The sequence below is a fragment of the Bubalus bubalis genome, chromosome 3 (genome assembly GCF_019923935.1).
Source record: "Bubalus bubalis isolate 160015118507 breed Murrah chromosome 3, NDDB_SH_1, whole genome shotgun sequence".
Taxonomy (NCBI): domain Eukaryota; kingdom Metazoa; phylum Chordata; class Mammalia; order Artiodactyla; family Bovidae; genus Bubalus; species Bubalus bubalis.
The window spans coordinates 49,530,179-49,555,975 of NC_059159.1; the positions used below are offsets into that span (position 1 = coordinate 49,530,179).

At 43.0% G+C, this 25,797-nt stretch overlaps 1 protein-coding gene across 5 annotated transcripts in view; it reads left to right on the top strand.

Moving 5' to 3' along the window:
* Positions 1-25,797, top strand: part of ACACA (acetyl-CoA carboxylase alpha) — a 288,741-nt gene that overhangs the window by 37,332 nt on the left and 225,612 nt on the right. For 2 of the 5 annotated variants that reach the window (XM_044939574.2, XM_044939575.2), the window contains exon 1: positions 6,333-6,608. The exons of 1 other annotated variant lie outside the window; for it this stretch is intronic. The gene's annotated coding sequence lies outside the window, so the exon portion shown is untranslated. Of the gene's footprint in view, positions 1-6,332; positions 6,609-10,703; positions 10,852-25,797 lie in introns of those variants that run through there. 2 more of the 5 variants (XM_025281123.3, XM_025281125.3) reach the window with 2 other exon arrangements.

Below are 25,797 nucleotides of genomic sequence, written 5' to 3' on the forward strand. Positions count from 1 at the left end.
GGAAGGCAATGGCACCCCACTCCAGTACTGTTGCCTGGAAAATCCCATGGATGGAGGAGCCTGGTAGGCTGCAGTCCATGGGGTCGCTAAGAGGCGGACACGACTGAGCGACTTCACTTTGACTTTTCACTTTCATGCATTGGAGGGGGAAATGGCAACCCACTCCAGTGTTCTTGCCTGGAGAATCCCAGGGACGGAGAAGCCTGGTGGGCTGCAGTCCATGGGGTCGCACAGAGTCGGACACGACTGAAGCGACTTAGTAGTAGCCTGTTTCAGTGCTGCCACTTTGGAGCAGGTTTAGGAAAGGCTGTGAAGGCTGTTCTCATTCTCTGTCACAAGGTGGCAGAAGAGCTCACTCTTTGCAAAAACAAAGCTTGTGCTAGGAGATCACCAACGCAATGGACACAAATTTGAGCAAACTCCGAGAGGTTGTGGAGGACGGAGGAGCCTGGCGTGCTGCAGTCCACGAGGTCGCAAAGAGTTGGACATGACTTATCGACTGAACAACAACAAGCTGGGACAAAGAGAAGAGTTTTCTTTTCTTTTCTTTGTTTAGCCATGCTGCGAAGCATGTGGGATCTTAGTTCCCCAACCAGGGACTTCACCCGTGCCCCCTACAGCAGAGGCAAGGAGAAGCTGCAGAGCTTCATTAATGAGTCAGAATATCCAGTAGTGGAAAAATAGACCCAGAACTGTTTCTATACTACTAGATTTTTTTTCCCCTTCTACGCAACGTTTTGAGTGGTTTTCTAAATGTTTGCAGTATCTGTAGAAGGGGCGATCTCATTCCTGATCTCATTTCCCCAACGCAAAACTTTCAAGTTTAGGAGGAAAACAAGCTGTAAGATAGTGAGGTTCATGGAGTGTGAAGATGAGAGATGAGACTCTGAAGACAGTAGGAAGCTAGAGCTGATGGGGTGAGTCTGGATGGGTCTCTGGAGTACTTCACCAGAAGACAGGAGGTCACCTAGGTTCCCGATTAGGCTCTGTAATCGACTGAGTCAGAAAAACCTTTTCTGACTTCTGTTTCAGTTTCTTGAATGAGATGATTGGACAAGATGTTTTCAAAGGGCTGTTCCAGCTTGAAAATGATTTCAGTGCTACATTCTGCTACTCTTATCTTTTAAGGGTGTGTATTTTTATTTGGGTTTATGTTTAATTCTTTTATTGTGGAATATAGCATATCTATAGAAGAGTATATAGAATATAAGCATATTTTTAAAAGTATTTATTATTTATTTATTTGAATAATAGGCCTTATTTGCTGCTCTTGGGGTCTTCAGTTGTGGAATGTGGGATCTAGTTCCCTGACCAGGGATTGAACCCGGGACCCCTGCATTGGACATGCAGAGTCTTAGCCACTGGACTACCAGAGAAATCCCAACACAAGCATATTTTTAGTAATGATAATATGAACATATGTAACCATCACCCAGAGTAAGAAATTGAACATTACCTGTAGCTTCCCTGGTGGCTCAGACAGTAAAGAATCTGACTGCAATGCAGGAGACCCGGGTTCATTCCCTGAGTCGGGAAGATCCCCTGGAGAAGAGAATGGCAACCCACTCCAATTTCTTGCCCGGAGAATTCTGTGGACAGAGGAGCCTGGCGGATTACAGTGCATGGGGTTGCGAAAGAGTCGGACACGACTGAGTGACTATCACTTTCACTTTCTCAATAGCTGAGAAGCTCTTCGTATGTCTATCCCTCTGGTCACACTCCTTTCCCTTCTCCCAGTCATTTGTTTCCCAGACTTTTTAAAAAAATAGTGAACTATCAATCAGATCAGATCAGCTCAGTCGCTCAGTCGTGTCCGATTCTTTGTGACCCCATGAATTGCAGCACGCCAGGCCTCCCTGTCCATCACCAGCTCCCGGAGTTCACTCAGACTCACGTCCATCGAGTCAGTGATGCCATCCAGCCATCTCATCCTCTATCGTCCCCCAAATTACTTTTTAGTGCTCTTGTACTTTTTACCTGCTTTTGTACTTAGATACTTTTTACCTGCTGTTGTACTTACGTAAATGGATAGATCACACCCTATGTAATTTTAAAGTAAACTTTTTATTACATATAACGCAAAGTGGATTGTCTTCGTGCTGTCTCCCAGTCACTACCCACCATCAGGAGTAACCATGATTTCAGATTTTTACCATCACAAATGAATTTTGCCTATTTTTGAAGAAACACACTCTTTGGTGTCTGGCTTTTTTTTGCTCAATATTATGTGTGTGAAATTCTTCCATATTATTTCTTGTAGCAGGAGTTTGTTCATTCTCATTGCTTTATAATATTTTACTGTATGAAAGTATCATAATTTATTTTTAAAAATTTTATTGGAGTATGTAGTTGCTTTGCAATGTTGTATTAGTTTCTGCTGTATAGTAAAGTGAATCAGCTGCATGTATACACATATCCCCTCTTCTTTGGATTGCACCATAGCTTATTTATCCATTCTACTGCTGAGAGATGTTGGGTTGTTTCCAGTTTGGGACCAGAAGAGAAAATGTTCCTGGGACACATTTGAAAGTTTCTCCAGAGTATAAATCCATAACTGGAAGCTGGGTTATAGCAATGCAGGATATGGTCAGCTTCACTAACTAATGCCAAACTGTTTTCTAAGAGGTTGTCCCCATTTACACTCCCATTGACAGTATATGAAAATTCCTTTTGTCCTACAGGGGCCAAATTGCTTTCTTAGTGTGGTGCAACCACGGGGCTGAGCAAGGCCTGGCGAACGCTCACATTGCCAGCCTTTCAGTTCGTTCCCAGAAGCTCAGGCCAGAGCCACTCTCCTGTTTACTTGCTCCCTCCAAGTATGGGTAAAAGGTTCAGATGTAACCCCAGATCTCTGATCACATGCTCCGTTCCTCTGGGAATATTGGCCCTGGGCTGGGGTTGGGTAGTGAACTTAGTACCCTAATCAGTCCTGAATCCAATCGAGCATCCACAGGATATTTTGTTCTTGAACTGAACATTAATGGGACATGGACAGGGGAATGGAGAGAAAGGGGGAAGTAATAGTTTTAGCCTGCCTCCAAGTTCTGTGTTAGAAACTTTACATTTTGGCTATAACATTTAATCCAAAACACAACCTTACAAGGTAGGTGTTCTATCTCAGTTTTATAGACGAGGAAACTGAGGCCCAGAAGGGGGGTCATTCGCTCTAGGTCACAGACCTAATTAAGTGATGGCGTCAGGATGTGAAGCCTGGTTTACCTGATTAAAGAGCTCAGCTCTCTACAGTGCAGAACGCAGGGAAAGCAGCGTCCCTCCTTCTCTGTTGGCTAAGATCACCAATACCAAGAACCAGTGCTTCTCAGGACTGCTTGCCTGTATTCACCCCCAGAACTATACTAGTCAATTGATATGGCCATCTCATTCATTGATTTAAATTACATTTTATTTTCATTCATTTTTGGTATCCACTTCTTTCTTTTCATTAAGAAATTTGGGCACATCAGTGAAGCAGGTCCACTGATAAATAAGACTTGTGCAGATTGCTTTCTACCTGCTGGTCTAGTATGTTAACTAGAGGTGAGATTTAAAAAGACAGGGACACTGAAACCTTCTATTCCAAGTTATAAGAGAGGGAAACTTGAAGACTGAAGGGATGGGACTTCCCTGGTGACTCAGTGGTAAAGAATCCACCTGCCAATGCAGGAGACATGGGTTTGATCCCTAGTTTGGGAGGATCCCACATGTGGCAGAGCAACTAAGCCCAGATGCCACAACTACTGAGCCTGTGTTCTAGAGCAGGGGAGCCACAACTACTGAGCCCATGTGCCGCAACTACTGAAGCCCGAACGCCCTAGAGCCCATGATCCTCAACAACAGAAGCCATAGCAACAGGAAGATCGCGCACCACAGCTAGAGAAAAGCAACAAAGACCCAGCACATCCAAAAATAAACAAAATTTTAAAAATTATTTTAAAGACTGAAGGGATGAAAAGAATGAAAGGAAGTTGAGTGATGGTTCAGTTTTCCTTGAAAGTAAAGGCTCTTCAGAAATTATTGGTGTTGTGTTTTATTACTTATTGTGTTTCATACATAATAGTAGGGGCTTCCCAGGTGGTGCTAGCAGTTAAGAACCCGCACACACCACTGCAGGAGACCTAAGAGATGCAGGTTCAATCCCTGAGTCGGGAAGATCCCTTGGAGGAGGGCATAGCAACCCTCTCCAGTATTCTTGCCTGGAGAATCCCATGGACAGAGGAGCCTGGCAGGTTACAGTCCATGGGGTCACACAGAATTGGACATGACTTAGGCGACTTAGTAAACTAATGCTCAAAGTTCTCCAAGCCAGGCTTCAGCAATATGTGAACCGTGAACTTCCAGATGTTCAAGCTGGTTTTAGAAAAGGCAGAGGAACCAGAGATCAAATCGCCAACATCTGCTGGATCATCGAAAAAGCAAGAGAGTTCCAGAAAAACATCTATTTCTGCTTTATTGACTATGCCAAAGCCTTTGACTGTGTGGATCACAATAAACTGTGGAGAATTCTGAAAGAGATGGGAATACCAGACCACCTGACCTGCCTCTTGAGAAATTTGTATGCAGGTCAGGAAGCAACAGTTAGAACTGGACATGGAACAACAGACTGGCTCCAAATAGGAAAAGGAGTACGTCAAGGCTGTGTATTGTCACCCTGCTTATTTAACTTCTATGCAGAGTACATCCTGAGAAACGCTGGACTGGAAGAAACACAAGCTGGGATCAAGATTGCCGGGAGAAATATCAATAATCTCAGATATGCAGATGACACCCCCCTTATGGCAGAAAGTGAAGAGGAACTAAAAAGCTTCTTGATGAAAGTGAAAGAGGAGAGTGAAAAAGTTGGCTTAAAGCTCAACATTCAGAAAACTAATATCATGGCATCTGGTCCCATCACTTCATGGCAAATAGATGGGGAAGCAGTGGAAACAGTGTCAGACTTTATTTTTTTGGGCTCCAAAATCCCGGCAGATGGTGATTGCAGCCATGAAATTAAAAGACGCTTACTCCTTGGAAGAAAAGTTATGACCAACCTAGATAGCATATTGAAAAGTAGAGACATTACTTTGCCAACAAAGGTCCATCTAGTCAAGGCTATGGTTTTTCCAGTGGTCATGTATGGATGTGAGAGTTGGACTGTGAAGAAAGCTGAGTGGTGAAGAATTGATGCTTTTGAACTGTGTTGGAGAAGACTCTTGCGAGTCCCTTGAACTGCAAGGAGATCCAATCAGTCCATCCTACAGGAGACCAGTCCTGGGTGTTCATTGGAAGGACTGATGCTGAGGCTGAAACTCCAGTACTTTGGCCACCTCATGCGAAGAGCTGACTCATTGGAAAAGACCCTGATGCTGGGAGGGACTGGGGGCAGGAGGAAAAGGGGACGACAGAGGATGAGATGGCTGGATGGCATCACCGACTTGACGCACATGAGTTTGGGTGAACTCTGGGAGTTGGTGATGGACAGGGAGGCCTGGCGTGCTGCGATTCATGGGGTTGCAAAGAGTCGGACACGACTGAGCGACTGAACTGAACTGAACTGAGGCAACTTAGGATGCATGTATATATAATAGTAGTGGTGGGAAGTGAGGGTATTTATTTGGGATAGACAGGTGAGGTCTAAACATGTAGCAGGAGAAAGCTAAGTCAGACTCAGGAGAGATGGAGATGCTGGAGAAGCTGAAGAGACAGTAAGGCAGGAACAGGGAGTAAGCTCTCCGGGAAGGCTCTCCTGGGGTTGCAGGAGAGTGAGGTGGGAAATGAGAAGGTCCAAAGCTGATCACTGTGAAATGTGAGAATCCCAAGAACAGGCAAGACTTAAACATGTTAGCCTCCCTGCCTTCAGATAAAGGTCCACTTAAAATTTCTCCAGGTATTTAGTAATGAAGTGTATAGGACTTAGAAAGGGCTTAAAAAAAAATGATACTGGGGACTTCCCTTGTGGTCCAGTGGTTCAGAATCTGCCTTCCAATGCAGGGGACACAGGTTTGAATGATTCCTGGTCAGGTAACTAGGATTCCACATGCTCCGGGGCTACTAAGCCCTTGTGCCACAACTAGAGAAAGCCCACACGCTGCAAGGAAGACCCAGCAGAGCCAAAAGAAAAGATACTGGAGGTGCAAGAGGCAGCCAAGTTTTGGTGACTGCCAATTATAGATAGGACAGCTAGGCCTTGGCAGTGTCTGCGATTGGATAATAAGGAGGGAGGAGAATCTGAAATGCCTTGTGAAAACTCAAGTGTCCATGTGAAAACATTGTGTGGAGCCTCTGTGGCGAACTCTGTCTTTCTTGTTGTGTAATCTTGCCTTTCATCATCAGGACCAGACTTATAAAGCTGCCTTCCTGCAGACAGTTTCTGACCTTTTGGTGTGAAGTTCCCTCAGGCTCTTAATCCTGGACAAACCTGCACGGCTGACCGGAGTTGAAGAACACAGTGTTCTGATCAGGTCTTCTTGTCTTCTTTTTTCTCTTATCTTATGACTAGAGCCTCAGTTCTGGTCAAGGCAGTGACTTTCTTGAAGTCTGTCCATCTGTGAAGTATCCTTCTGGAGGTTTTTGCCTCCCAGACGCGACCTGAAGACGGACAAGCAGACGTTGGAAGCAGAGAGGTCTCTGAGGTACAGAGCCAGCCTTTATTTTCAGTCAGTGAAGCCCGTACGAATATCTCTACCTAGCTATTGAGGGCTGTACCAAAGTGTAAGAAATGCTTTCTGCTTTTAAGACAATTAAAATTCAGCTAGAGAGTTGAAACCAACATACCCACAAAAAATTTTTAGCCCAGTAAATGCTGAACCATGTGGTGGTGACCAGATTGCTAGTAGAATTCAAAGGAAGGATAATCAGTAGGAGCTGGAGAAATAAAAGAGATCTTCTTTGAGAAAATGGGACTCCCACAGACTATAGAAAAATTCAGAAAATTAGGAAAGAGGCAGCACAAGTTTGCCAGCATAAGCAAAAGTAAAGATAAGCACGGCAGGAGCTGGAAGCCAGATTAGTGTAAGTGTTCTGTATTGGGGGCCAGTGGGAAATAACATCGTATTGTATTCCCTGTATTGTGCTGTTGTTTAGTTGCTAAGTCATGTCCAACTCTTATGTGACGCCATGGACTGCAGCCTGCCAGGCTCCTCTGTCCATGGGATTTCCCAGGCAAGAATACTGTCCTAAAGGTCTATCACTGACTCTGCCATTTGAGGAATTTGGAACCGTGGCCAGACAGCCACCAGGAGAGGGTGCTTTCTGAGGGTCCATTTACTTTTTAAAAAATAATAAATATTTTCTATTTATTTATTTTTATTTCTGGCTCTGCTGGGTCTTGGTTGCTCCTCGTGGGCTTTCTCTAGTTGCAATGAGTGGGGAGCTACTCTTCCTTGCAGTGCATGGGCTTCTCATTGCGGTGGGCTTGTGGGCTCAGTAGTTGTGGTGCATGGGCTTAGTTGCTCTGCAGCATGGGGGATCTTCCCGGACCAAGGACTGAACCTGCATCCCCTGCACTGGCAGGCAGATTCTTAACCGATGGACCACCAGGGAAGTCCTATGGGTCCATTTTCTATTCAGGCACATTCTTTCCTACCTTGGTTCAACTTTGGCCTGACCTGCCAGACTTTTCTGTCTAGTTTGTGCAGGTGTAGGACATGTTGTTCTTCATTGGAGACACTGACAGCAAAGAGGGAAAAATAATGATAAATCCTGAACTATTGTTCTTTAACTCCAGGGTGAATAATTACTGCTTAAAAAACGAGTCTGAAGTGGGGCTGGTAACCTGTATTTTTAACAAGCACCGACTGATTCTGTTTCAGGTGGTCAGTGGAACATATTTTGAGAAAGACTACTGCAAACTGACGTTGACAATGAAGTGCCAAAATGCGCTGGACAGTCACACATACTGCTTATGTATTTCTGGACTTAGTTTTGAGAATTTATCCTCTTTTTTGTACAGCTCTTCTAAAACTTCCATGGTTATCAATTAAAGAGCAAGATCTAGACACTCTGTTTGGGTGTTTAGTTTTGTCTTCCAAACTAGATTGGGATATCTTAAAGATAGGTATGCCCTCAGGCTTTTCTTATTTGCCCCATAGTAGGGTGACAGACCATCTTTAAGGTTGGAATGCTCAGGGGAAAATCCCTGATACCTTAATCTAACCTTCTTTAAAAACCTGGAAGCCATTTGGTATTTGGAAACTTGTATTCGTTTTTTTAGGGCTGCCATGATAGAGTATCACAGACTGGGTGACTTAAACGATGGAAGTTTATTTCTTCACAGTTCTAGAGGCTGTAAGTCTAAGATTAAAATGTCAGCAGAGTTGGTTTCTTCTTAGGCTTCTCTCTTTGGCTCGTAGTTGACCATCTTCTCCAGCAAAACAAACACATCTGGTAAAGGCTTCATCAATTGTGATTCACAGATGGTCTTCCCTCATTGTGTGTCTGTGTCCTAATCTCTTCCTATAAGGTCCCCGGTCATTTGGAATTAGGGCCCACCTAATGACTTCATTTCAGTTCAGTTTCCTCTTTAAAGAGCCAATCTCCAACTAATATTCTGAGGTCCTGAGGGTTGAGACTTTGACATATAAATTTAGATCACAGTTCAGTCTGTTACAGCCATTATGGCACCTAGAAATGTGCCACTCTCTCCCTTCTCTTACACCTGTTAGTCTTGTAGAGTAAGCTCTCCACCCTCTAACTCTCCTCCACCACTTCTTACAGACAGAAGCTTGTGTGGCAAGTACCTATGGAACAGCGCTAAAGAGCCTATAGTGGAGATGGGCAGGTTGTGGCATGCACCAAACAAAACAAGAATTCGGAGTTGAAATCCAGGTGAACTGTCTTAAAGACACAGCTTTCTGCCCACTCTTGGTCCAACTGTTACTTGAGAAATTAGATTACTATATCCTTTGTAAATAGTCTTGGTGTATCTTAACTCATCCTTCATTTTCTTTCATGGTAGCTTATTTATTACGTCTCTCCTTGGCTAGTACTTTACAGAGCTCAGTTGCTTCAAATGTTCAATGAGGTCAAAAGCAAGACATGTAAGGGTTTGCTGAAGGTTCACATAAGGACAGTTTCTGAGCACGACCCCCTGGTTCTGCAGTATTACTACGGCTGATAAACAGCAATATCACTAAGAAAGAATCTATTAAGTAGTAGGAACTAGGAAAGGTAGACGAAAAATAAGACAAATAACCTCAAGATTTTTAGTTCTTTGTAAAGTCGCTTCCTTCATGGCAGCTTCATAGGGAAGAGACAAAGTTTCCTCTTTCCATGCCTTTTTTTTTTTTTTTTTTCCCGTCAATCAAGTCAAACCTCTTGTTAAACAGAGAGGCCTTGCTCAGTTATCTTTATATTCTGATTCTCCTCTCTTTGTTTAACTGACAGGTGCATTTAATGACAGTTATTGTGAAACTTGGGTGACTGCTCTATATAAAGTTCACAATTTCCTCCTGAATGTGTTTCCAGTCTCTATTCTACTCAAATAGGTTGGTAAACTCTTGGAGAAGTCATCACCTAAAGGTATGATGAGGGCTTCTAGAATACTCTTCCCTGTTGACCAACCTTCCTATCTTCCTGCTTCTGCTTCCCTCCAAGAACTTCTGACCTCAGGTTGTGTATTTCTACCCTGTTCATTCTTTGCCCCCTGGCTCAGGACTTCTTCCCACCAAACTGTGATTCTCTGTACCACTCTTGGTACAAGCTTGTTAGCACAAGCTTGTTAGCAGTTCCGAAAAGTACCCTGGGCAGGATTGGAAAGATCTCACTCTTTCTTCTGAAGTTTAATTTTCTCTAATTTTCTTTCTCTCCTGCTCTATAGTTTTATTATATGTTTGGATTCTTTCCAGTTACTGGAAAGAATTAATTTTCAACACAGAATCACCATGAATATCTTGCTGTAAAATAACTGGCAAAACTAGAGAAATCGGCTGCCTTCTTCTCAAAGACCTGGTGTAACCACCGTGGACATGAGGAGGCGCGCTCCTTTCCAAGAAGCCGGGAGTTGGTTGCCGTCCAGGCTCGGGGCAGGCGCAGGAGCCTGTCCTTTGGCACTCTGCCCTTCTTACTGAGCTTCCTTCATCGAGGCTTCCCCTCAAGTGCTTCAGGATTCAGCACCTCAGACTCCTTTGGGCTGGGCCACCCAGCGAGGCCGGTTGTCTCAGAACAGGGCTTGTTTGCCAGCACGAACTTGGAAACCAGCCTGTGTGATCCTGGGCAGTTCATGAATGCGATACCCTCCGCGTCGGGGCACGGGGATTGAACAGGGTAAGGTCCTCAAGCGGCCTGCGCACCGCCCGCCTCGTTCAGTCCTGCTCGATCCAGGGCTCCCTTCCCGCGCCGCAAGCCGCATGGCCCGCCGCGCCATTCCCCCATTCCCGGCTTCGCCGGGAGGGGGAGCCGGCCGAGCCGCCGGCTCGGCACCGCGCCCGGAGAAAGGGCCGGCGGCCACCCGGGACCCGCCCGCCCTCTAGCCGCTGGGCCCCGAATGGCAGAGCGGCGCTCGGACCATCCGTATCGCCTCACGTCGCCCCGCCCCGCGCCGTCCTCCCATTGGCTGTCGCCGGGCCCTCGGGAACCGCGCCTCTCTGCGTGGCCGGCCAGACCGCGCCGCCGCGGGGAGCGGGGTCGGAGGTGAACGGCCTCGAGTAACCCCGGACGTAGTCACCTCATGGGGCTCGCCGGCTGAGGTGGGAGCGGGGCGGGGCGGGGCGGGGCCGGTGCCCTGAAGCCCCGCCCCTCCCCGTGTGCCGGGCCGGCCTGGTGCTGCGCGCCTGTCAGCCATCGCCGGAGCTACCGGCGTCTCCTCCCGCCCAGCGCCGCCTACACGCAGGGGTCCGGGACCGCCGGACCGCGGGACGCCGCCGCCGCCGCCTTGAGGTGAGGAGGGGAAGGCCGCCCCGCAGCCTGCGATTCGGGACCGGGAGAGGCCGGGGCCCGGGGAGGGGCGGTGGCTGCTAAGGGCCGCCTCCCATCTTCCGCCGCACGCGGCCCGGGCTCCATCCCGCCCGGACCCGGTGCTTGGCAGCCCGGCTCTCCCCGCAGTTCTTCTGGGGCTTCGCGTTTCCCTCTGGGGGAGACGTGGAGGGACCTGGGGGGGCGTCTCCGGGCGTCGGAGCTCAAACCCCGGAACCGGGAGGCTTACAACCCAGGGCCTCTAGGAAGGGGCTGGTGTGTCTGCCTGGAGCGGGTCCCCCCATCCTCCCGCGCCAGCCCCGGCGTGGTCTGATCCCTTCCAGACCCCAGTCTCCAGTGCGACCCTGCGCTGCGGAGAGGAAGGAGATCCACGTGGGGGGGGGGGGGGGTGTTGAGGGCTGGGTCCAGTTGCCCCGAAAGTCTGCTTCTCTCTTGCAGAGAGAGAGGGAGGTTGTGGGGTGCAGAGACCCCGGGCTGCTTTCGCTGTCTTTGTATCGTGGTGGGAGGCAGGGGCCGGGCGAGGTGTCCCTTGCCAGTTTCTGCTCCCAGAGTTTTATTATTTTCTCTAAGGGACGTAGTAAAAGGTACATGCCTGCTCTTACTCTCTCCTTCACGTTTATGGTACTGTTCACGGGAAGCTGTCGGAGGTAGGACGTCTCCAGGTGGTGTGAGGCTAATGAATTTCAGAGGAAAACGTGCCGGAAGATCCTGCCTGGGTCAGACCCAACCGTATTTCTGGAATTGGACGCGGGAAAGTGGACGCTGGTGAACACTAAGAATCAGCTGTAAATACTAGGGACTCCAAGTAGGCTTTGTGGGTTTTATAGAAGCAAGCAAGAATAAGCTAACAATTGTACAGGTTTCGGAAATAACTTTAATTTCAGGTGCTTTTGTTTTGGGGTTTAAGACTGAAATCTCCAAATTTCTGATTCCGTTTGTCCTTAAGTAGTGTTTCAGTAATTTCCCAGTGTGCGGAATAAACCTGATAACGTCGTCTTCAGTCTCAGAAGTTGGTCCCCCTCGACTCCCTCTTTTCTTTCGTTTATTACCCCCTTGTCCGCAGTGCAGATTGAGAAGCCTGGGTACTTTGGTTTTATGGTTTCTTCTTCCTGGGGGGCACGGATAGGAATTCTCTTCTTTGTCTCTTCTTGGTGGGGATGTCTTGCATGTCCGTGAGGAGAAGGCTTTCTGGGTGCCTATTTATTTGATAGGCACTTTTGCCTGGGAAATCCCACAGACGGAGAAGCCTAGCCGGCTACAGTTCATGGGGCCACAGCGAGTCACAGCCACTTAACCACTAAACCTTTAAGAAAAGCACTGTGGTTTAATAGGGCAGGACAGGAGCTTGCAGTGTCGGGAGAGATGCCCACTTGCTGCAGAGTAGCAACTCACTTCTCTTGCCTCAGTTTCCTCATTTTAATAACAGGAGGAACTGTTGTGAATTTCAGGATAATTAGCAAACATTGTAAAATGGCATAAGAAAGATGTCAAAGTATTAGTTTATGAAGTCACCTGAGTTTATTTGTGTGGCACAGGTTTTGTCTGGAATTAACCAGTGCAGAGCAGAAATACATCTCCCTTAAGATGTCATGGTTTTTAAAGTGGGAGGAAACGTTGAGAAATGGTGACATTTGGTTTAGTTATCTTAATAGTTCAGAAGACAAGATTATGTCAGTGAACTAGTATTGTGAAAGCCAGCCTTAGAACTCTCATCCCATCCTTGCCTTTTCAAAGTGCCATGGACACATTCAGGTGTAGATCACTATGTAACGTTTGATTTCCTTTTCAGTCAATGACTAGGAAGTTTTTTTGTCTGTCACACAGACTGGCTAACATAACAGGTCTGGACTAGTGTTTTTCTTTCTTAAAAAAATTTTTTTTTTGGATAGCTAATATCCTAAAAGTCTTGGTTGAAGAAAGAAGTAAGTTAAAATAAAAATTATTGGAATAATATGTTGGAATTTAATATTTTTAATTGGACGATTCTTTTTACAATTCAGAAAAAGATTTTTATATCATCATTATCTAAAATTGTTCTTAAAGATTAATAATAATAGCAGATATGCACCACGTGTCTTTCCAAGCCCTTAAAACAGTAAGATTATGAAGAAGTAAATGAACACCGAAGACTCATTGGCCAAAAAAAATTTCTTTTAACTATTGAGGCAAGTAACATTTTTAAAGGAAATCTTTATTGATCTTCCACTGTAACAGATTGTTGCTTATCTAGTTTTTTGTTTCATTGATTTTTAAAGTTCAGTGAGTATCCACTACTTGGCTCTAATGGGTTATGTGAGATGATATTTATAGAGGAAACTATGACAAATAGTGGTCAGAGGTCATTTCACTTATACAAAGAATAAATCTCATTAATAGGGCACAGGTTTTTATGAGTTCAACAAGTCAATCTTACTATGTATGCTCTCATGATACACAGTTCTCTTACCAATTTATTTATTCAAGCCATCATAAAGCCATTTAGTCTCTAGTCTCAGGATGTTGAAGGAAGCAAGTGTAAAGAAACTTCAGCAACAAAGGATGTTAGCACCTTACCAAAAGGCTGGTGGTCCCAGTTGGTTGGGCCTTTGACGGATGTTATTTGAGACTTAGGTTTATCCCATCCTTTCAGGTTGCTACATGCACCTTCCTTCGTATAAGGAACCACAGGAGTGTTTCCCATTACATGGCATCAGAGACTGAAGTTGCATGGCAGTAGTAGTTACAAAGTAGTCATCCCACATAGAGTACGTTTGAATAATGATTTTCGTGTTTGGAAATGATAACATGGAGTTTGAAAATTCTGAATGAATTCGTGGAGTTAAGTTTGAAAAGCAGACTCAGTTTTGGACAGATTTTTTCAGTAAGTGTAAGGTTTTGTTTATGAATATTTGACTATCTCCTATAATAGAATGGGCTTCCCATGTGGTGCTAGTGGTAAAGAACCCACCTGCCAATGCAGGAGACATAAGAGACTTGAGTTGGATCCCTGGGTCAGGAAGATCCCTTGGAGGAGGGCATGCCAACCCACTCCAGTATTTTTGCCTGGAGAATCCCATGGACAGAAGAAGAGCCTGGTGGGCTACAGTCCATGGAGTCGCCAAGAGTCTGGCACGACTGTAGCGACTTAGCACACACATATGATAGAAATAAGAGAGTACTCTAATGGGGTTCCTAAAAATCATCCTTTGTTTTTGTAGACCACTCAAACCTGTTCTTAAGTCATAAGTTGGCACAGGTTTACGTGTATGTATTTACACACATGCCAAGTTGGGGGGACAGTAGGTTGATAGGAGCTTGATTGCTTTTTAAGTTTACTAGAAATGATATCAGCAAATTGGCACCAAGAGGATAGATGGCTGGGTTGTTTGTGTTTTGTGCTTCAGCATTTAGTGGTATTCCTGAGCCTGGCAAGGCAAACATTTCCCTTTGATTCCATCTTATAAAAATCTGAGAACTGAATGGAACTTTTAGTATTAGAATATACCTTAGGAATTTTCTAGTTCAACTTTATCGTTAATATGAAAATATTTTATCCAGTGCTCCTGTTGGAAACTTCCAGCTCTAGGTAGTTCATCGTCTGACTGGTACATCATCAGGCAACTAATTTTTGAGAGTTGTTCATTATTTTCAACCTAAAACTGTCTCCCTAAAACCTATAATATGTTGTATCTCCAAGAGGATTAGGACTTCTGGCTTTAACATGTAAATTTCACCAGCTCCACATTTCTGCCAAATAATGTAAAATACAATGCTTAACACATCCAGAACACTTGGGGGCAGGCCAAAATAAATAAATAAAATCAAACAACAGTTCTTCAAGGAAGAAATTGTTCTTATCCTTGAATCCTGGGTGCTCTCTGGAAGGTAGCTGACACCTGAATCATGGTTTCAGTTCAGTTCAGTCCAGTCGCTCAGTCGTGTCTGACTCTTTGCAACCCCATGGACTACAACATGCCAGGCCTCCCTGCCCATCACCAACTCCCAGAGTTTACCCAAACTCATGTCCATTGAGTCGGTGATGCCATCCAACCATCTCATCCTCTGTCATCTCCTTCTCGTCCCGCCTTCAATCTTTCCCAGCATCAGGGTTTTTTCAAATGAATCAGCTCGTCTCATCAGGTGGCCAAAGTATTGGAGTTTCAGCTTCAACATCAGTCCTTCCAATGAACACTCAGGGCTGATCTCCTTTAGGATGGACTGGTTGGATCTCCTTGCAGTCCAAGGGACTCTCAAGAGTCTTCTCCAACACCACAGTTCAAAAGCTTCAATTCTTCGGCACTCAGCTTTCTTTACAGTCCAACTCTTATATCATGGTTTCAGCTTTTTCTAAATGCTGCTCTATGAAATAAGATTATGGGGAGGAATTGATTCATAATCCCAGAGATTTTTGAATTCACAAAATGGCTTTTTACCTGGAGGCCTCTAAATGTTTCAAGGGAATACTGTTTGAAATTTGAACACATGATTCACATCTCCGAGTTTCGTCATACCTCATATTCATTTGAATTTCTATGGAACACAGCCTACAAAAGCCTAGTGTTTACACAGCATTGTCAAGTGTTAGGGTAGTAGATTTCAGACAATTGGAAGAGACAATAGATTTTCCAGCTTCACTGAGGAGATAACAGAGTCAGTTACACAGTAACACATGTTAATAAATGAATGGAAAAACTTCCTTGGTGGTTAAGACTCTGCCTTCCAATTCAGGGAGTGTGGGTTTGATCCCTGGTTGGGGAACTAAGATCTCATATGCTGCAGGGTGCAGCCAAAAGTTAAATAAATATATATATATATATATCAACTAATAAATGAATGGGATTTCCCTGGTGGTCCAGTCGTTAAGAATTTGCCTAGCAATGCAGCCCTGGAAGAGGGCATGGCAACCCACTCCAGTATTCTTGCCTGGAGAATCCCATGGACAGAGGAGCCTGGTGGGCTACAGCCCATGGGGTTGCAAAGAGTTGGACATGACTGGATATGACTGAAGCGACTTAGCACGAATCCATACCAGTGCAGGGAACATGGGTTCAATCCCTGAACTGGGCAGATTCCACATGCTGCGGAGCAACTAAGCCTGTGCGCCACAACTACTGAGCCCGCATTTTAGAGGTTATGCTCTGCCACAAAAGAAGCCGCCACAACAGGAATCCTATGCGCCGCACCTAGAGAGCAGCCCCCGCTCGCCACAGCTCGAGAAAGCCCCTGAGCAGCAGCGAAGACCCAGCACAACCACCACTAACTAAATAGAGTGAGTGACGCACCAGTTGTCTTCTTAAATGCTCGGGCAGATATATGAGATAAGGAATTAGAGTGGCATGAAACTAATGGGTAAAGCTTTTTATTAAACATTTGAAATTTTAGTTGCTAGTAAATAGTACCTTCACATAGTTCAAAATTGTAAGTGTACAAAAGTGTATACAGTGACATTCTCTCTCCTGACTTTGTCTTGCAGCCATTCAGTTCTCCTTACCAGAGACAAGCAGTGTTATTTATTTCTTACTATAACTTTTAATAGTAATTATCAGATATGTTAATTTAAATTTAATTAAGTATTTCTTAATAATAACCAGATATTTTATTCATATTAACACAGATGCTCTTGTATTCTCTTCCTACTCTGCCAACTTTAAAAAATGTCTATTCTTTCTTTCTGTCTTTGGCCACAGCAAATCTTACTCGTGGTGTGTGGGATGTGGAATCTTTAGTTGCGGCACAAGGGATCTAGTTCCCAGACCAGGGCTCGAGCCTGGGCCGCCTGCAGTGGGAGTAAGGAGTCTTAGCCACTCGACCAACAGGGAAGCCCCCTACTCTGCCAGCTTTTTAATACAAGCTGTACATACTTTGCGGAGAAGGCAATGGCACCCCACTCCAGTACTCTTGCTTGGAAAATCCCATGGACAGAGGAGCCTGGTAGGCTGCAGTCCATGGGGTCGCGAAGAGTCGTACATGACTGTGCGACTTCACTTCCACTTTTCACTTTCATGCGTTGGAGAAGGAAATGGCAACCCACTCCAGTGTTCTTGCCTGGAGAATCCCAGGGACGGGGGAGCCTCGTGGGCTGCCGTCTGTGGGGTTGCACAGAGTTGGACACGACTGAAGCGACTTAGCAGCAACAGCAGCAGTACATACTTTGGCTTCCCTGGTGGCTCAGTGGCAAAGAACCCACTTGGCAATGCAGGGTATATGGGTTTGATTGCTGGGTCTGGAAGATCCCCTGGAGAAGGAAATGACAGCCCGCTCCAGTACTCTTGCCTGGGAAATCCCATGGACAGAGGAACCTGGCAGGTCAACACACATGGGGTTGCAAAAGAGTCAGACACAGACTTAGCAACTAAACAACAACAACAAATACATTCTTTATACACCATCCTTCATCTTTGATTTCTTCACTTACCATTACATGGTGAGCTGTTTACCTTTTTATTTTCATCAGAGTAATATGTGCATATAGTGGGTTCTTGTTGGCTGCACGGTGTCTTTGTGGCTGCGCTGGGGCTTTCTCCAGTTGTGGTGAGTGGGCTTCTCACTGCGGTGGCTTCTCTTTTGTGGAGCACCGGCTCTAGGCCTGCAGGCTTCAGTAGCTGTGGCACACAGGCTCAGTAGTTGAGGCTCAGAGGCTCTAGAGTGTGGGCTTAGTCCCTCTGTAGCATGTAGGATCTTTTGGACCAGGGATTGAACCCATGTCCCCTGCATTGACGGACAGACGCTCAACCACTGGACCACCAGAGATGTCCTCCACCATATTTATTTGTTATAAAAATCCTTATTCACTTTTGTAATTAATATATAGCTCATTAGGTGATTTTTCTTCACTTTTTCTTGTGGTAAAATAACATGTAACATTTAAATTAACATATAACATTTAAATAACATATAAGATTATAAAATGACTCTTGAGAGTCCCTTGGACTACAAGGAGATCCAACCAGTCCACTCTAAAGGAGATCAGTCCTGGGTGTTCATTGGAAGGACTGATGCTAAAGCTGAAACTCCAGTACTTTGGCCACCTCATGCGAAGAGTTGACTCATTGGAAAAGACTCTGATGCTGGGAGGGATTGGGGGCAGTTGGAGAAGGGGACGACAGAGGATGAGATGGCTGGATGGCATCACATGAGTTTGGGTGAACTCCGGGAGTTGGAGATGGACAGGGAGGCCTGGCGTGCTGCGATTCATGGAGTCGCAAAGAGTCGGACACGACTGAGCAACTGAACTGAACTGAACATTTACCATCTTAACCATTAAAAAATGTACAGTTTTGCATTATGATATTTAATACATTCATAATGCTGTGCAACTGTCACTGCCATCCATTTCTGGAGCTTTTTTCATCTTGTGAAACTGAACTGCTATACCTTTAAACAGTAAGTTTTCCTCTTCCCCAGCCCCCTTCAACCACCATTCTACTCTTGGTCTATAATTTTGACTGAGGACCTCATATAAGTGGAACCATACAGTATTTGTCTTTTTGTGACTGACTAATTTCACCTAGCATAATGTGCTCAAGGTTCATCGTAGCATATTGCGTTTTAAGGTTGAATAATATTTTATTGTATGTATATGTTACATTTTGCTTATCTATCAATGAGTGCTTGGTTTTTTCCAAGTTTTAGTTACTCTGCATAATGCTGTTATGAACATGGGTGTACAGATATAGCTTTGAGATCCTGCTTTCAGTTCTTTTGAGTATATACCCAGAGTGGAATTGGTGGGTCATATGGTAATTCTGTTTTTAATTTTTTGAGGAACCATCATGCCGTTTTCCATAGTAATACCAGTTTATACCCCACAGCACCCCAAGGGTTCTGATTTCTCCACATCCTTACCAATACTTGTTTTCTCTGTTTTTGATAGTGGCCATCCTAATTACTGTGGAGTGGCTTCTTATTTTAGTTTTGATTTGTGTTTCCCTAATGATTAGTAAGGACTTCCCTGGTGACCCAGTGGTAAAGAATCCTCCTGCCAATGCACGAGATGTGGGTTTGATCCCTGGGTTGGGAAGATTCCCCTGGAGAAGGAAATGGCAACCCACTCCAATATTCTTGCCTGGGAAGTCCATGGGCAGAGGAGCCTGGCAGGCTCATGGGGTCACAAAAGAGTCGGACATGCCTTAGCAAGTAAACAACAACAACAAATGATTAGTAATGTTGAGCATATTGAGGGGCTTATTGGACATTCATAGGTCCTCTTTGGAGAAATGTTTATTCAAATTTTTTGTCCAGTTTTGAATTGGGTTGTTTTTTGTTGTTGAGTTTTAGAAGTTCTCTATAATATTCTGGATATTTATTACGTATCAAGTATATGATTTGCAAATATTTTCTCCCGTTCTTTGGATTGCATTTTTACTCTTGTTGATAGAGTCTTTGGATGAACAAACTTCTTTTAATTTTCAAGAAATCCAATTTGTCTGTTTTTGTTACCTATACTCTTGATGTCATAGCCAAGAAATCTTTGCCAAATCCATGATGTGAAGTTTTTGTCCCTTGTTTTTTTCTAAGCATTTTGTTGTTCTAAGTCTTACATTAGGTCTTTGATCCATTTGAGTTAATTTTTGTCTGTGGTGTTAGGTGTCTGATTTTATTTGTTTGCATGTGGAGATTCAGTTTTCTCAGCACCATTTGTTGAAAAGGCAGTCCTTTCCCCATTAAATAGTCTTGGCACCCTTGTCAAATATCATTTGACCCTATAAACAAGGGTTTCTTTCTGGAATCTCCCTTGTATTCCATTGGTCTTCATGTCTGTCTTTATGCCAATATCACATGGCTTTGACCACTGTAGCTTTGAAGCAGTTATTGAAATCAGGAAGTGTAAGTTCTCCAGTTTGTTCTTTTTCAAGATTTTTTTTTTGGTCGGGGGACTAGTGAAGAACCCTTGAGATTCCATATGAATTTTAGGGTAGGTTTTTCCTGTTTCTGCAGAAAAAGTCCTTGGGATTTTGATAGGAATTGCCCTGAATTTGGGCAGTATTGATATTTTAACAAAATTCAGTCTTCCAATCCATGAACATGGCATGTGTTTCCATTTATTTATGTCTTTAATTTCTTTCAGCAATGTATAAAACTATAAAAACTATAAAAGTTTTCATTGTACAAGTCTTTTACCTCTTTGGTTTAGTTAATTCCTATATATTTTATTCTTTTAAATGCTATTGTAAATGGAATTGTTCTTGTAATTTCCTTTTCAGCTTATTCACTGTTAGTGTATAGAAATACAACTGATTTGTGTGTTGACTTTGTGTTCTGCCACTTTGCTGAATTCATTAGCTCTAACGGTTTTTGTTTTTCTATTTTGGTGTGTGTAAAATCTTTAGAGATTTTACATCTAAGATCATATCACCTCCAGAGATAATTGCATTTTTTCCTTTCCAATTTGATTGTCTTTTCCTTTTCCTTTTTCCTTACCTAATTGCTCTGGCTAGAATTTCTGTATTGAATAGAAGTTGTAAAAGTGGACATCCTCTGTATGTCTCAGAGGAAAGCTTTTAGTCTTTTACCGCTGAGTATAATACTTGCTGTGGGGTTTTCATATATGACTTTTTTGGTGTGAGATTTCCTTCTATTCCGGAATGTTTTTTATCATGAATATGTATTGAATTTCTTCAGATGCTTTTTCTGTATTAGTTGAGATGATCGTGTGGGTTTTTTCCCTTCATTCTGATACTGTGGTGTATTACATTGATTAACTTATGTATGTTGAATCATCTTTGCATTCTTTCCAGTGGAATCCTTGCATCCCAGTTGGAAATGGTATATAATAAGTCTTTTAATATGCTGCTGAATTCTGTTTGCTAGTTTTTTGTTGAGGATATTTAAAGTAACTGTAGCCTCATAGAATGAGTTAGGAAGTGTTCTCTTCAGTGTTTTGAAGAAATTTGAGAAGAATTGATATCAGTTCATCTTTAATTGTTTGGTAGAATTCACCAGGGGAGGTGTCAGATCCAGGACTTTTCTTCACTGGGAGATTTTTGATTACTATTCTCCTTACCAGTTATAGGTCTATTCAGAGTTTGTATTTCTTTGTGATTTAGTTTTGTTTCTAGGAATTTATCCATTTCACCTAGATTATCCGAAGTGTTGGTGTACAGTTGATGAGTCTTTTCTCTTGCTGCTTTCAAGATTCTCTGTGTCTTTTGACTTTTAAAAGTTTGATTATAAAGTATGCCTATTGGTCTTTTAAGTTTGTCTCATTCAGAGTTTGTTAAACTTCTTCAACATTTATATTCCTGTCTTTCATCACATTTGGCAAGTTTTCAGCCCTTATTTCTTCGAATATTCTCTCTGCTCTTTTCTCTCTTCTCCTGAGATCTCACAGCGCACATTTTGGTCTCTTGACGGTGTCTAGCAGTGCTCTTAGTCTCTGTTCGCTTTTGGTCTATCTGTTTTCTTTCCATCCCTCCAACTTGATAATTTATACGTCCTGCCTTAGAGTTTGCAGATTCTTTCTTCTGCTTGCTCAAGTTTGTGTTAGTGAATTTTTCACTTCAGTTATTGTACTTTTCAGCTCCAGAATTTCTTTTTGGTTCGTTTTTAGGTTTCTATTTCTTTATTCTTATTTCCATTTTATTCAGAGATTGTTTTCTTGACTTTGTCCCCATACTCCTTTAGTTCTTTGAGCATCTTTTAGACAGCTGCTTTAATATTTTTGTCTACTATATCTGCCATCAGGTGTTTTTAGGAATAATTTTTGCTGATTTAGGTTTTGTTTTTTTTTTAAATGGCCATACTTTCCTCATGCTTTGTATGCCTTATGATCTTTTGTTGAAAACTGGATATTTGATTTTAATAATGTGGTAATTTTGGAAATCAGATTTTCTTTCTTCCTAGAATTTGATTTTTTTTTGAATTGTCATTTTTGGTTTTTTTTGACTGTTGTAGACAGTCTCCATGCAGAAGGTCAACCTGAGATATAGATGTTGGGTCTCTTCAGGTCTTTTCTGAGTCTTCCCCTCAGCATATTCAGTCACTTTCTAATTTTTCCCTGTACATGAAGTACTTTTTGAATGTACTAGTGTTTAGTGTCTGGCTCCCAAAAGGGGGAAAAAGGAAAATGAAGGGGACATAAAAGAGCGCTGGCTCGCTCGCTCTCTCTTTTTTTTCAAATATTTCTTTATTTGTCTGTGTTGGGTCTTAGTTGCAGCATGTAGGATCCTTTGTTGGGGCTCAAGGGCTTAGTTGCCCCGTGGCATGTGGAATCCTGGTTCCCTGGCCAGGGATAAAACCCATGTCCCCTGAGTTGCAAGGTGGACTCTCAACCACTGGACCAGCAGGGAAGTTCCGGGCACTGGTTATTTAAGGCCCCTGGCAGTCACTTCAGCTGGAGGATGAGGGACTTGCACCAGGGGGAGGAGGTGTAACAACTGTAGCTGTCTGCCTCTTTGTCCACACCTGTATGATCAGAAACAGCAGTCAGTGATCAGAGCACAGGTCCCCGGTGTTTGAAGGACAGGGTTGTTTCTGTCCACCTTGGCTTCTATAGCCTGTGTGTGAAGAGCCTGTGCACAGTGCGGTGGGGCTGCGTATGACTTGAGCTGGCAGATGGAGAGTTGTTGCTCTACTCCCGAGTAAAATTGACCATCAATGAGTGATAGTCACTCGGTCATGTCCTACTCTTTGCGACTCCACGGACTGTAGCCCGCCAGACTCCTCTGTCCATGGAATTCTCCAGGCGAGAATACTGGAGTGACTTGCCATTTCCTTCTCCAGGGAAAATTGCCTGTAATCAACCACAATTAATCTTCAAAGTCTGTCCATGGAACTTGCAAGCTTTCAGTAGATTCCCAAGTTCCAGTATAGTTACACTAGGCAGATTCTGCCAGTGCAATTATTGTCTAATTGGAGACACAGATTCCTAGTACTTGCTACTCTACTGTCTTCCCAGAATCCTCTTCTGTAAGGCAATTTTCTTTTTTAACACTACGGGAATATCCTGTTTTGGAATAATCTCTTTTCCAATGGTTTTAACATATATTTATGATTCTGGGCTGTACCAATTATTGTATTACTGTTTGTAAAATGAAATATATTTTCTAATTGCTTCATTTTAGGAAGTAATTATTTTGAGATTCTGCTGCCTAAAAATATCTTTATCCTTATAGTTGGTTGGCCATAGAATTTTAGGTTTGAAATAATTTTCTTTCAGAATTTTGAAAGCATTGTTTCAGGCTTCCATTATTTTTTTCAGGCTGTTTGGTATGAAGGGTATTCTGATGCTTGCTCCTTTGTATGTGACCTTTTTTTCCTCTCTGGAGGCTTGTGGAATCTTTTCTTTGTCTTCATTTTTTAAAAATTTTAGTGATGTTGCTTGGTGCCTGTCTGTTTTTGTTTGTTGTGGTAGACTTTTGATGGGCCTTCTTAATCTGAGCATTATGCCTTTCAGTTTTAGGAAGTTTATTGACTTATTACATCAGTTTTAGCTTTTCCTCTATTTTGTTCTGTTTTTGAGAGTGCCACTTCTTCATATGGGCTTCCCTGGTGGCTCAGACGGTAAAGAATCTGATTGCAATGTAGGAGACCTGGCTTTGATCCCTGGGTAGGGGAGATCCCTAGAAAAGGGAGTGGCAACCGACTCCAGTATTCTTGCCTGGGAAATCCCGTGGACAGAGGAGCCTGGTGGGCTACATACAGTCCATGGGGTCACAAGTGTTGGATGCTGCTGAGCGACTAACACTTTCATGCTTTCTTCTTCATATTTTGGACCTTCTGAATAGATTCTCTAGTACTTATCTTTTTTCTCTTATTGTTCATTCTTTTTTCTTTTTGTTCTGATTTATGAAAGATATTTCTTTATCTTCTAACTTTTGTACTGAGTTTTCATTGCTGTGGTTGTATTTTTAACTTACAAGAACTCTTTCTTGTTCTTTAAATGTTTCCTTTAAAAATATCCCATGTGTTTCATGTAAGTAATATCTTAGTTCTCTCAGGATAATGATAGTCCTTTAAAATTAAACATTTTAATTTTGTTTTGAATTTTGAAGTGATTTTTAGATTTACAGGAAAGTTGCAAATAGCATACATAAGATTCCTGAACACCCTCCACCAAACTTCCTTCAGTGTTAATATCTTGTATAATTACAGTACTTTTGTCAAAACTAAGAAGTTAACATTGGTTTAGTAATATTAAACTATAGACTTAATTTAGATTTCTCCAGTTTATTGTTCCAGGATCTAATCCAAGAAACTGCATGTATTTAGTCGTGATGTCTCTTTAGTCTCCCTTGATCTGTGTAGTTTCTTAGTCTTTCTTTTCTTTTTTTTTTTTTAATGATCTTGACAGTTTTGAAGAGAACTGTTCAAGTATTTTGTCCTTTAATTCAAATTTGTCTGATGTTTTCTCATGATTATTCTAGGGTTATGTGTTTATAGGAAAAATACCGCAGAAGTTAGGTTGCCTTCCTGCCTCCCCTCCCCTAATTGAAATTTTTTTGTATTGCATAATCTCTTCAAGTTGCATTGTTTTCTACAGGTAGTCATTATTTAAAAAAAGAATTCTTTCATGTTTTTCTCAGACATCTAGTAATCCTTAATTGACTGCTAAACTTTAAGAGAGGGGATTGAAAAACTAATCCAAGATTATGAAAATGTGAATGAGGCTCATTGACTGTTTATTTCACTGTGGGGTGATCTGACTGGGCATTAATTTGGGATCTCTATGTTCTTTGTTGTTGTTCTACTTGAGGCTTTTTTTTTTTTTCCTTTCATTCATTTGGTTAGATTCTGCAAAGAATGATCCTTCAGTTTCCCTCTTGGAGGGTGAAAATTGGGGAGAGAAGGCTGGGAAGTCTTACTCGATGTGTTTACTTAGGAGAAGACTCTACACATGGACATCACCAGATGGTCAACACCGAAATCAGATTGATTATATTCTTTGCAGCCCAAGATAGAGAAGCTCTATACAGTCAACAAAAACAAGACCAGGAGCTGACTGTGGCCCAGATCATGAACTCCTTATTACCAAATTCAGACTTAAATTGAAGAAAGTAGGGAAAACCACTAGACCATTCAGGTATGACCTAAATCAAATCCCTTATTATTATACAGTGGAAGTGAGAAATAGATTTAAGGGCTTAGATCTGATAGATAGAGTGCCTGATGAACTGTGGAATGAGGTTCATGACATTGTACAGGAGACAGGGATCAAGACCATCCCCATGGAAAAGAAATGCAGAAAAGCAAAATGGATGTCTGGGGAGGCCTTACAAATAGCTGTGAAAAGAAGAGAAGTGAAAAGCAAAGGAGAAAAGGAAAGATATAAGCATCTGAATGCAGAGTTCCAAAGAATAGCAAGAAGAGATGAGAAAGCCTTCCTCAGTGATCAATGCAAAGAAATAGAGGAAAACAACAGAATGGGAAAGACTAGAGATCTCTTCAAGAAAATTAGAGCTACCAAGGGGACATTTCATGCAAAGACGGGCTCGATAAAGGACAGAAATGGTATGGACCTAACAGAAGCAGAAGCTATTAAGAAGAGGTGGCAAGAATACACAGACGAACTGTACAAAAAAGATCTTCACGACCAAGATAACCACGATGGTGTGATCACTGACCTAGAGCCAGACATGCTGGAATGTGAAGTCAAGTGGGCCTTAGAAAGCATCACTACGAACAAAGTTAGTGGAGGTGATGGAATTCCAGTTGAGCTATTTTAAATCCTGAAAGATGATGCTGTGAAAGTGCTGCACTCAATATGCCAGCAAATTTGGAAAACTCAGCAGTGGCCACAGCACTGGAAAAGGTCAGTTTTCATTGCAATCCCAAAGAAAGGCAATGCCAAAGAATGCTCAAACTATGGCACAATTGCACTCATCTCACACGCTAGTAAAGTAATGCTCAAAATTCTCCAAGCCAGGCTTCAGCAATATGTGAACCGTGAACTTCCTGATGTTCAAGCTGGTTTTAGAAAAGGCAGAGGAACCA